The sequence below is a fragment of the Thermobia domestica genome, chromosome 1 (genome assembly GCF_964235325.1).
Source record: "Thermobia domestica chromosome 1, izTheDome1.hap1.1, whole genome shotgun sequence".
Taxonomy (NCBI): domain Eukaryota; kingdom Metazoa; phylum Arthropoda; class Insecta; order Zygentoma; family Lepismatidae; genus Thermobia; species Thermobia domestica.
The window spans coordinates 74481891-74493787 of NC_137454.1; the positions used below are offsets into that span (position 1 = coordinate 74481891).

General features: G+C 34.1%; 1 long non-coding RNA gene across 1 annotated transcript; it reads left to right on the forward strand.

Moving 5' to 3' along the window:
* Positions 1-413: 413 nt before the first annotated feature.
* LOC145666147 (uncharacterized) lies at positions 414-11897 on the forward strand. The gene is made up of 2 exons (XR_014127694.1): positions 414-788; positions 11597-11897. It is a non-coding gene; the product is annotated as an uncharacterized LOC145666147 (long non-coding RNA).

Below are 11897 nucleotides of genomic sequence, written 5' to 3' on the forward strand. Positions count from 1 at the left end.
ACTTTTGTTCCCTACTGGGCAAGATAAAAGAAATAATAATAAAATAATAATTATTATTATCATTTAGAAACCTAAGCACTTTCAAAGACTTGCAAGTGAAAGAAGAAAAATAAAGTTGATTTTCTAGTAGTACCGCACTTCTTAAAAATTTATTATGCTGTAAAAGTTATCATGAGAACTGACCAAAGAGTATATATAATATCCTTCACAGTCATCTTGTTAGTCACGCTGAACAAGGAAAAGAGTTACCTTTTTTGAATCAGTGTGTAACAAATTTTCACAAAGCTGTTTGACATTATAAAATGAAACTACAAGACAAAAGTTCACAGGTCTTTGGTCAAATAACCTTGACACGTGGCGTATCGTCACGAATTCAGTTTTCTAATGGATTACAATGAGGAAAAGAGGTTTCAAATTGTTCTGACTTCTGGTATTGTGTCTTTCCTTGTTACAGAATAGCTGTTGTGACAGGGTTTTTTTCTGAAGCTCCCCCACATAAAATTAATCTTTGCAGGTTGAAAAGAAATTGCTGAATAGTATTTCACACTCTCTAAGACAGATCAAGGTCCTTGGGCTTACAGGAAAAAGAAATAAAAGAAACATTATTTCTTATTTTCGTCACTTTTTATTCCTGGTCAATTGTGTGTGCTTCAAATACGGATGACCATCTAAATTCAACCTATTTTATCTCTTGACAATATACCAACACCGTCAAGTGTACCGTAGGTTTGGCTGAGTAAATACAATCGTCTAGCAATTGTTGTAGAGTAAACATGAGTTTCTATATGGTAAGTATATTAATTTTATAATCTTGTGACTAAATATAAACTTTGTTTTCGAAAGCACATTTACTCTTGGTGTAGTAATGATAACAAGTTAATTCTTGAATAACAATTAGAGATGTGAGACTTCGACAAGTAATGGATCCATTGATCTATTCATAGAAGTCTATGATCAAACTAGCGCACATAGTAGCAGGTTTTGTTTCCATGTGGGACACAGAGTTTTGTTGACTAAAATCGTGACCGAACTAGGAAGAATCCTGAATTAAGAGATACCAAACAGTAAGAAATAATGAATATTGGGGGTACTCAATTGTTCGTAAGCCATCCGACGGTCACACTACTTCCTGAGAGTTTTAGCAGATGACATAGATTCTTTTAATTTTATTTTCCTTTGTTAGCTAAGTGGAGACATTAGAAAATTCAAGTCTTCTCATCTATTAATTTCAAAGGTATTACCTGGAAATTACGATATTTATATATAACTTTAAGTAGTACCGTGTTATTTGTACAAACATAATAATAATAATAATAATAATAATAATAATAATAATAATAATAATAATAATAATAATAATAATAATAATAATAATAATAAAGTACACTGAGAAAAAAATTGTAGGTGGCGTACTTAAAAGGTAGGTTACATATAACTGAAAACTCATGGTTTACAATACTTTCCGTATAAGTGTTCCGTCTATACGTACTTTCCGTATGAAACAATATAGGCGGATATGATCTCACATACAAATGGGCTTATACAACATATAGCTGAGAAATGTAACATACACGTGTAAGTATATGCATGTGATATACGGAAAACTGTTAGATGTCAGACATCCTGTAACGGTATGATGTAACATGGAAGGGCAGTGCATATGTAGCATATGGATTACTTATGTTCCATACTGATTTCTGTAGTAAGCAAGAGGATTCCGTATATTTGTCCGCTGTTCAGAGAACGGATTTTTCTCAGTGTACATGCCGTATTTTAATATTTTGGGCTTAAATCAAGAAAGCACAACAAGAAATTCGTATTACGAACCGACCTTAATAATATCTATATTGGCTTACATGAAGAAATAATTATGTACAATGACTAGAACTGGTATAATTTACATTTTTGCGTATTTACCTTAATGACAGGGAGTTGCCCCCCACTACATATAATTTATCTTTGTAGATTGAAAAGAAATTGCTGAATTGAGTCGTCAAGTTTCTAACTGGCTATTGTCCATTTACAAAAAATCTCGGAAAATTCAGAAAATCTGTAGAATCTGTATGTTTTGTAGTAATCGAAATACTTGAGTGTGTTCATGAGAATCACTTGAACAACCTCAAATATACCCAATTCTACAAAACATATCGATCTTTTGTAGCAGTTTTTCTCAGTTTTCCGAGATTTTTTGTAAACGGACAAGAGCTTGCTTAGAACTGAACGACTCAATTGTATTTTACACTCTCTAAGACAAACAAAGGTCCTTATGCAGAGTCGTTCTGATGCATGATTAGTGCTATACTAAAGAGTTCGACTAACATATGTTTCCTGCAGTAGTCAGGCCTTTAGTATGAGGCTAATCATACGTCAAAACGACTCTGCATAAGGCGGAATATGATTAATTTATTAGTAATTTATTTCCATGGGAAATTTCCATAGGAAATTTATTTCTTCAACAGATCTAAAAGGAAGTTGGTATATTGTTAGTTCATATTTGTATATTAATTATGTTTAAAAAAGCTACTTCAATTGAAACAGTAGCGATTCTTGTAAAAAGTTGCATATTGCAGTTTACTGCTACAAGCTAAGGCAGGAAAGCTACATATACAGCTTTAGAAAGCCGCATGGTAGAATTAGCAAACTGATGTGAGTAAGCTTTCTTCCTTTCGCTTGTAGCATAAAATTTAAACTTTTACCAATGTGACCTCCTTTAAAAAACACCACTGAATTGAAATTAATATTTCATTCAATGTTCAGCTGTTATGTCCTCTAAGCTAATAAATAATTAATAAAAGAGATGAACTGTAATTGAAGATTTGTAGAAATAATAACATTGAATAAGACAGAATGAGCTCAACCTAATAAGAGCCCCGTTTGCTATATTGTTCATCTCCAACTTCAATTCTAGGGCCGAACCAGGGTCCTTTGCAAAAGATGTGAGCGCTATATTATTAAGCCACTTTCTCCCTAATTCCACTGAAATTGTAGTGTATTTAAAATGTTCTTATGTATATTCTGATATAACTTTCCTTATATAATATTTGATTGATATAGTTATTTTCTGGCAAATAACGAGATGTTTATAGTTGCAATAAAAATCGGTTTTTGGTGCGCAAGATCCCAAGTTCGATTCCCGGTGAGAAAACATTTCACTTATTACAGTTCGAATTGTAAGCTGAACTTTAGATATCGTTATGTGTAGCCTTATTACTGACAAAGGATGTTATGACTACATATTAGCCCTAGGTTCGTTATATTATAATTTCTGGAACTAATTAAAACGTAGTTTACTCACTAAATGTTCAATAATAATACTGAAGATAAATATATTTAATCTAATGTATTTTTCGAAGATTTTCTGAATTTACCTTTTTATTTTTCACAAAATTACTTCTTTATAATTTAAAATACACCCACTATTAATGGCTTCTTTTCTGATTATATCAAAACTGTCCAGAAAAACATGTTTTTACATGTCTGACCACAAAACTTTACAAGTTAAATGTTCATGTCTAGGCATATAAGAAACTGCTATCATACGTTACAGACTGTTGTCCATATCAACATATATGTATTTATAAATGTTATCGTTATGATGTACGCAGTAATCAATCAAAAGAACATTAATTATCGTTACATAGTGACAATAGAGAGAAACGCATTATCCTATCATATGTGCACAGCATGAGAAAAGGTAACAACAAGAAACCAGACATGGAGAAGGAAAGAAAGAAAATAAACTGTTTGTAATCAATCAAAATAAAGAAAAATCTCATGTTGCCACAAATGACCAATGTTGTATTCTGTGTGTAATGTCATAATTATGTGCTAAAAGTTAAACACTGATTTTACAAGATATTTATTTTGTGTATTCACTCAGTAAACAATGGACTGAGATTTTTTATTTAACATTTATTTTTCTCACCTATCTATTTGAAATTGACCTTCCTGTGGCAATGTTTCACAAATTTTTCTGTCAGGTCGGAAGCAGGAGCGTGATGAAAATCAGGACAAATGGGTAAATCGAGTTTTCAAAGGTTATTGAAATGATATATGCAACATAAGTCAGTATGATGTTTTAGCAGTAAGTTACCACGAGTTTGATAAGTACTTTAAAAATGATGCGCGAACTGCAACTTGGAAATGATAGGTTGGCTGTACTCCACTATCTATTTAACTCCACAAGACATAAGCTCCTCAGCCTCATATAAAATATTTAATTTGCGTGTATTTGATGAAAATACTTTTGAATTTTCAAGATCTCCATGAAAATCGATTTATGAAATTGGGAGTTTAGAGCACAAAGGAATCAAGTGCAATCGCCAAAGTTGTGAGAAAGGAGACAATGTTTTGTACGGCATACTTAATAAAGTCATTTTAATTTACTTATTTTTACATTATATTAGTTATTTACAATATATGTACATGAATTTTTTAAGCCCTGAAAGGATCTTCAGGTAGAGATATTAATGTCCAAAACAGGCCCGCAACCAGCCACAGAGATTTGAGGGGCCATGAAATTGTTAGGGGGAGGGACAAGTCATTAAAGATTCTCTTACAAGTAATTAAATTGTGTTTTTGTATTAATAATAGCATTTTGTGTTAAGGACTAGAGGGGCCACGAAAAGTTTAGGGAGGCTAGTTCCCTCTAGCCCCCCTATGGTTGCGGGCCTGGTCCAAAATGTCCAAAAGTAGACTTGATTATCTTGTGCTCTGAACGCGCCAAATATCGAGAGTCTTTTAAGTGGGAGGAAAATTTAACTAAAATTTACTTCAATACCAGCAATAAATTTTGAATCAGTAAAATCTTATTACACAAAATAATAGGCTTAGCAAATAGGACAAATAGGATAAGTCTAATTAAAAAAGGAACGATTTGTCGGGAAAAATAATCTAATAAGAAAATAACAACAGTTCTTCCGGATTTCTTAGTGGCTAATACGCGTTCCTAGGCCCAGATTCGATTCCCAGTGGACGAGCTTCGTACGCATTACAATGATTCAGATTCCACTTTAAACTATAAGTCTCGTCTTATCCAGGCTAGCTGCTAACGAAAGTCTTAAAATATAAGTCAATTAATGTGTTTGAACGACTGTCCGCCTGTCTGTCCACAGTATCATTATCGAGAAATACAGGTCGACACGTTGCCACGATGATTGGAAATACGAGATTTGTGCCTAGCTAATTTAAGGTTAAAATATGTAGATTTATTTCATCAAGTTGTATTTGTATTATTATGGCATCTAGTTTTCATAATAGACGCCTAGATCAGATAAAAAATTTCCGAGCTCTGTATGTAGGCCTATACATACAATATAGCGACAAAATCTCGCGACCGAAACCTCGCCGCTCAAAATCCCGGGAGCCAATATCTGGAGCGGCCTAAATTTCGCCGCCAAAACTCTCACCAAACCAAATCTCGTCATAATAATTTACTCACTGAGTTTCTGAGGTCAAAGAATAATTATAGAGAGAAAAAGAGAAAGACTAAAATAACATTGGTAAAGACATGCTTTCTGTAGAACAGGGGTGTGCAACTTGGAACAGTGGGTCGGCCAATCACAGAGCACTAAATGGCGTCGCGAGCCTCACTGTAGGTACATCATTTTTACGACAATTGAATAGTATAGTATGAAATGATGGAACATGTTCATCGTAATTTACATCACAATAACACAAAACAACTGTCATACTGCTAACCAAAATACTGTATTTACTCACTATAGAGGAGCAGAATAATGTATTTAGAACTTTGTCGGTACATCTAGCAATCCTTATACCGAGGGAAATTTTCCCCAAGTACATGCTCTTGCCAAGCGCTTGTCTTCAGGGCGTTACCACGTTTCGCACTGTGTGATCGATGGAAAATTTCCAGTTCACTCTTAACAGGTTTCGTAAAAAAGAAAAATTATAATAATTATTGTTTTTAATAACTGACCAGCGGGCCGGAAGACAGGGTTAGGCGGGCCGCATATGGCCCGCGAGCCGGCTGTTGCACACGGCTGCTGTAGACAGTAGAAGCGTAAACCTAACGAGTTTGGAATTATATATATATATATATATATATATATATATATATATATATATATATATATATATATATATATATTATAGACTCATATATTATAAAGTGACACAGAGAGAGATCACACATGTCCTGAAACTACATGAAATTGAGTGCTTGAACCCCCCCCCCTTAACTTTCATGAAATTCTAAGTACACCATTTGTCTGTACATACACATCTATCGATTTCATGTTGTTAATGAAAATACACTGGTGGAACCATATTTAAGAACACTTCGTATACATCATTCGACTTGAATGAAATCCGTAACACAGAAGATGATATACGTATAGACAACTTGCTGATTTTTAGTCTGATGGTTTCAGCACAACGACTAGTGTAGAGGGCAAGCTGATCGTAATTTATAGAAGGCAAGCTAATTGATGGTACGGCAATATTTCCAGAAGTTTCCAAACGAACACTGAAAAATTGCGCCACTGGTAATAACAAATCGTTTATGGCATGGGATTAGTGCTATCTATGGAAGACATAATGTATGTGTTTCAACGGTCTAACCGCGTCAGTTCGTTAGAATCAGTTGCTGTGCGTTGAGCTTATATACTGCATGGCAATGCTTAGTCTACAAGGTCGTTGTCGCTCAGGCTGCAATGTTAAATGTGGGATGTAGTGTTGGTGCTGAAACTCCTCGAAACCGAGCAGTCTTCCATCGCAGTATTGCCGACAACAGGCCTGGGGACTGGAGCGTTGTTGTGCACTATGCGAGCTAAAGGCATAGCGACAGCGACTGGATAATAATTACTACCTCCACAAACTGCTGCTGCTAGACAATTAAAAATTATACATTATTTCTTCCATATATGCCATGAACGACTTACTATCAACGTCGCGATATTTCAGTGTCAGGCTGTGAACTTTTGGAAGTACCCTCGTAGTTTGAAGTTGTAGTGGTGTGTGAATCTCAAGTCTGTGTCTACAATGGCAGATTATTTAGTGTTATTTATACGATATTAGTAGTCTTCCCCCTGATCTACTGGCTAGTGGGCGCGCCTTTGGTGTATGTGATCCCGAATTCGATTCCCGGTGGGAGAGCATCTGGAATTCTAATTGTTCTCGATGTTTCTGTGTTCGTGTCCCTGTTCTTAAAGATTAATGGTAAAAAGTACAATAAAGTAAAAAATAGTGATAATATGATTAGGGAAATGAAGTTGCTGAAGAACGTATATAAAGAAAAGTGGACAGCACGTGTGGCTTTTGTACACACGTATTTGACTACCCACAGTATAGGCACGACCTTCGAAATAACAGAAGACCTTCGTCGTAGCGAGGGACGTCACATAAAGTAGGGACAGGCAGGCGGAGTGTGTTGGGCAGAGTTGAGTAGCTCTGCACGAGAGCCAAAAGAAACTTGTTTTACAAAAATGATTGATTTATATATAAGGAGAGAGGCGTACAAATTTGACCAATCAAATTAAGATTGTTATTAGCGGGAGGATAATGGTAATAAGAAACATATTGCTCTTAAATATTTATTTATTTATTTCGACTTATTTTACATGTCGAGGTTAAGGCTATATGTAGCCTTATCTACCACCTAAACATGACACAAAATTGAAAAATCAAAGAATGTAGCTAACAATAGCAAAAGAAAAAAGTTAGTAAAAAAACACACAAGAAACAGACGGTCACTTGAACACACACACACACACACACAACACGCAAATATAATATAGTGCTACACGAAAGTACATACATGTTACAATATGTAATAAATGTTGAGTTTCATATCTTTATGACAAGCTTCTCTATTGGCTCCTCTGTCTCTGTGTCCACTCAACCCTGCTTCGATAACAATAAATTATAAACTGCCCTTTTAAGAGATGCTAAAGATTTTGACTCACGTACCGAGGTTGGCAAAGTATTCCAATCACGACACGTTGAAATTATATATGATTTGGAGGAATAAGTTGATCTAGGGATTGCAAGTTGGCTATTAAAACGTGATCTTGTGTCCCTCTCATGGAAATCGCTTAAAAAATTAAGGTGCTTAAGAAGATAGGAAGGTTCTGTAAAAGTAAGTGTTTTATACAGCAGTACCAACGAGTGAAATTTTCGCCGTTGCTGCATCTTCAGCCATTGCAGCTTTTTAAAGAATGGCGTAACATGATTTGAGAATTTTAAGTTAAAAATAAAACGTATACAAGCATTTTGTACTCGCTGCAAACACTTTTGTAAATGTATATCAGCGTCAGTTAAGACGGTGTCACAGTACTCCAAATGTGGTACCACTAGGGTTTGAACAAGAGTTTTTTTCAACTGTGTTGGTATCAACTATGTTGGTGTTGGTGTTGGTGTTGGTGCTGGTTGGTGTTGGTTTCAACTATGTCAGAAATATTATATTTCTGACATAGAAATTTCAACAGAATAATAGGTTAGAAACATTTAAAACTACAGGAGAAACAAACTCGAAGCATGAAAATCTTTCGAGAGCATATTGGGAAATTAGAAATGTATTACTAGCGTGAACACAGATGTTACCTTCTTTTACTTTTCAGGTGTGGTTTGAGCTTGCTAGGGATTAGTTTCATTTTTTAAAAACTAAAACAATAGTGATCTAGGCTAATGGAGGCGGTGATGATGATAATGAATGAAATGGTGGAGTAAAGAAAATGGGAGAACTCCAAGAAACTCATCCATGCGATATTTATACACTACAAAGCTCACTTCGAGAGAGTTGGGATCGAACCAGACTTGATTGCTCTACCACTGAGGCACCATGAACCTGTTGCAAATTAATGTTGTTATATCAAGGAAATAAAAGTCGATTAATAAATAGTTAATCACTAGTACTCCGACTAATTCTTCTTCCTCTATTATTATTATTATTATTATTATTATTATTATTATTATTATTATTATTATTATTATTACCCGCTTTCCAAGTCACCCAGGACGTACGGTGATAAAACGCGTTTACCACTTCTGTTCTTATTATTATTAGCTATTTGCATTTAAGAAAATGTTTTCTCGGCGTATTGCAAGATACAGTCCTCGCGCTTGCGAGACGAAACTTAAAAAAAAAAAAACTGATTAGGAAGAAATTATATTTTAAAAAAAATAAGCTGAATTTAACAAGTGACATGAAAGGTGAGTAAGAAATTCAGTACTTGGAGAAACTCAAAAGTAATGTTATCCACAATACAGAAGTTTCTTGGAAACGAGAGGAGAAGTGTATGTTCAAATTAGAGACGAGCCTACAAACATGACAATTCTCGTCTCATCTTTGAGACAAAATATTTGGTCAAGTCTCGTGGGCAGCTCTGGTCCACCGAAGTATTAGATCTATGTTTTAGTATTACACGATTCATAGTAAAAAATTCATAAATTATTAAAGTGATTGTACGAATACAATGAAGAGCATTCATCAACATTCAAGAGCATTCTGTAACCAATACTTAACAATTAGCACGGACAGTGTCAAATCACAATCGAATTTGGTATGTAGGATTGAAAAACAAACAAATAAAAAAAACTTCTTCCCATTGGAATGCTTTGACAAAGCTCACATATATGAACATTTGTAATTATTAAATAATATAGAATTATGTATACAAAGTTGTCAGATCATGGTAATAACACTAGTGGTTTGTCTTTCCACACTATAGTATACAAGGAGGTTTTTAAAGTTTCCTGTGAGTAAGATACCGAAAAATAAATATTTACTATATTATGATATATATACACAAAAATCACACTTGTCATGAAATGTTATGAGATTAAATGTTTGAATCATTTCCTTCTTGAAATTTTGCGAACGTCACTGACTTCCCATATTACTAGTTTACCCGTTATTTACATATGAATTACTGTAATTAATTTGCATACTACTGAGAATTGTGTCATTTTATTTATTCCCCCCCCTCCCAATAACTTGCTAATGGCTGTGGAATTTAAACCAAAACTATTAAGTGGAGGTAAATTTCTTCCATCCTCTCAGAATTTCGCATCTTGAATTTGTTCTACAAATAAAGCATCTAAATAATCACATTTCAACTGACTAACCCTCTTAAACATATAAATTACTGAAGCTTGGTCGCAAGAAAATACAGGCTCGTTATTCATATTTGATACTGTTGCTTCTTTTTATAATTAATGTATGATAAACAAATATTGCTGCTCTCTGTCAATTGTGAATGGCCAAACATGAATATAAAATGAATTACCATCCTTTTCCAAAATAATTTTTTCCACAACCGTAGGCACTGTCGACACAGTAGGTAAATTCGATAATTAAACTATAAATACGTATACTATGATACTGATTCGGAGTACTGAATTATTGATCTGGTACTTAAATATAGTTATCATAATTGAATTTGGGGAATATGTCAATACATCGTACTGATGCCTACTTCCAGAAAAGACTATACGATATTACTATCCATAGGCTAGTTCCTGAATTATTGAATTTGAAACGACAACTTGTTCAAATTCTACCTATATTTTAAGCACACAAAGAATCTGAAAGTTCTTACTTTTATGTAAATAATGCTGCAAAGAACTAAGTTAATATTGTACTTAAAACTAACTAAACAAATAAATAAAAATGAACAATTCCTTTAGATTATGTCTTAAGAATCATTGTTATGAACTAGGCTATCGTGAGAAAAAAAATACAGCCTTACCTTTCTGGATTGGGTGACTATGTAGTTTTTTTTTTTTTTTTTTTTTTGTATATTTTATGGAGCCATTTTTGTCGTAGATTGTTTTCAACTGGAAACAAACTTTCAGATCGTAATTCCTTTACAATTCCGACACAATAAGTAAAATGCACTTTTGCCTTCGAATTATAATAACATAAAACACTTAGAATAAACATAAATAAACACTTAAAATAAGAATTCACTTAACACCACCACATACACTTTCAAAAGACGCGCTCACTGTTTAACTAACCACACAAGTGTCGTTCACCCTCTCAGGAATCTGTCGTCTTTGTTTGTACCTACTCGTTGTGACGTCACGGCTGAACCTGAATGTAGCCCGATGGCCTTGTAATTGAGAAGTCCGTGGTATAGCCCGGATCTTGCTCTGAGCGAATTTTATATCTTATAGAAATTTCCGTCCAGTAAACGTTTTAATAACAATTAAGTATTAGTCATTTTGTCCAATTGCAAACAACTGTCGACGTAAGTAATTTCACAGTACGACAAGTGTCTGAATTCCTGTGGTGAATCTGTTGAAAAGTAGTGTGATCTGTGCTGTATCTGTAGCAATAAATGTTTCAAGGTCACTGTATCGTTTTTGAATTTACCGTCCTAGCTAAACATACTTTTTGAACGCACCTCATATAAAATAGAAATGAAGACCTTAAGTAATGTTAAATGAAGTTACGGATATAGAAACTCAGCATTTTTTCACTTATTATTATACTGAAATTAAATATAATTTTTAAATATTTTTTATACTTTTTTTTTTTTTTAAAAAAGTTTAGTCCACTAAGATGAAAAAAATATTGGGAATTAAAATCTATGCTTCGAAACTAGTAATAATGTGTTTATTCCTTTTTCAGCTACTGTTCCTTCTTGTGGCTCTATTGTTGAGCATCATGTGCGTATCCGCCCAATTTGGACGATTTGGGTATGGTCGAGGATTTGGTTATGGACGAGGTGGCTATGGTCGAGGTCGAGGATATGGTGGATATGGCGGCTTTGGAAGAGGGTATGGTGGTTTTGGCAGAGGTTATGGTGGATTTGGCGGCTATGGATTTTATGGATAATAAGTAAATTACCTAATGAGGGAACACGATTTCTTCTTGTCGGTCTGCATGATTTAAATGGTACACTTTTGTAGCAATTTTTACTTGTAAATAA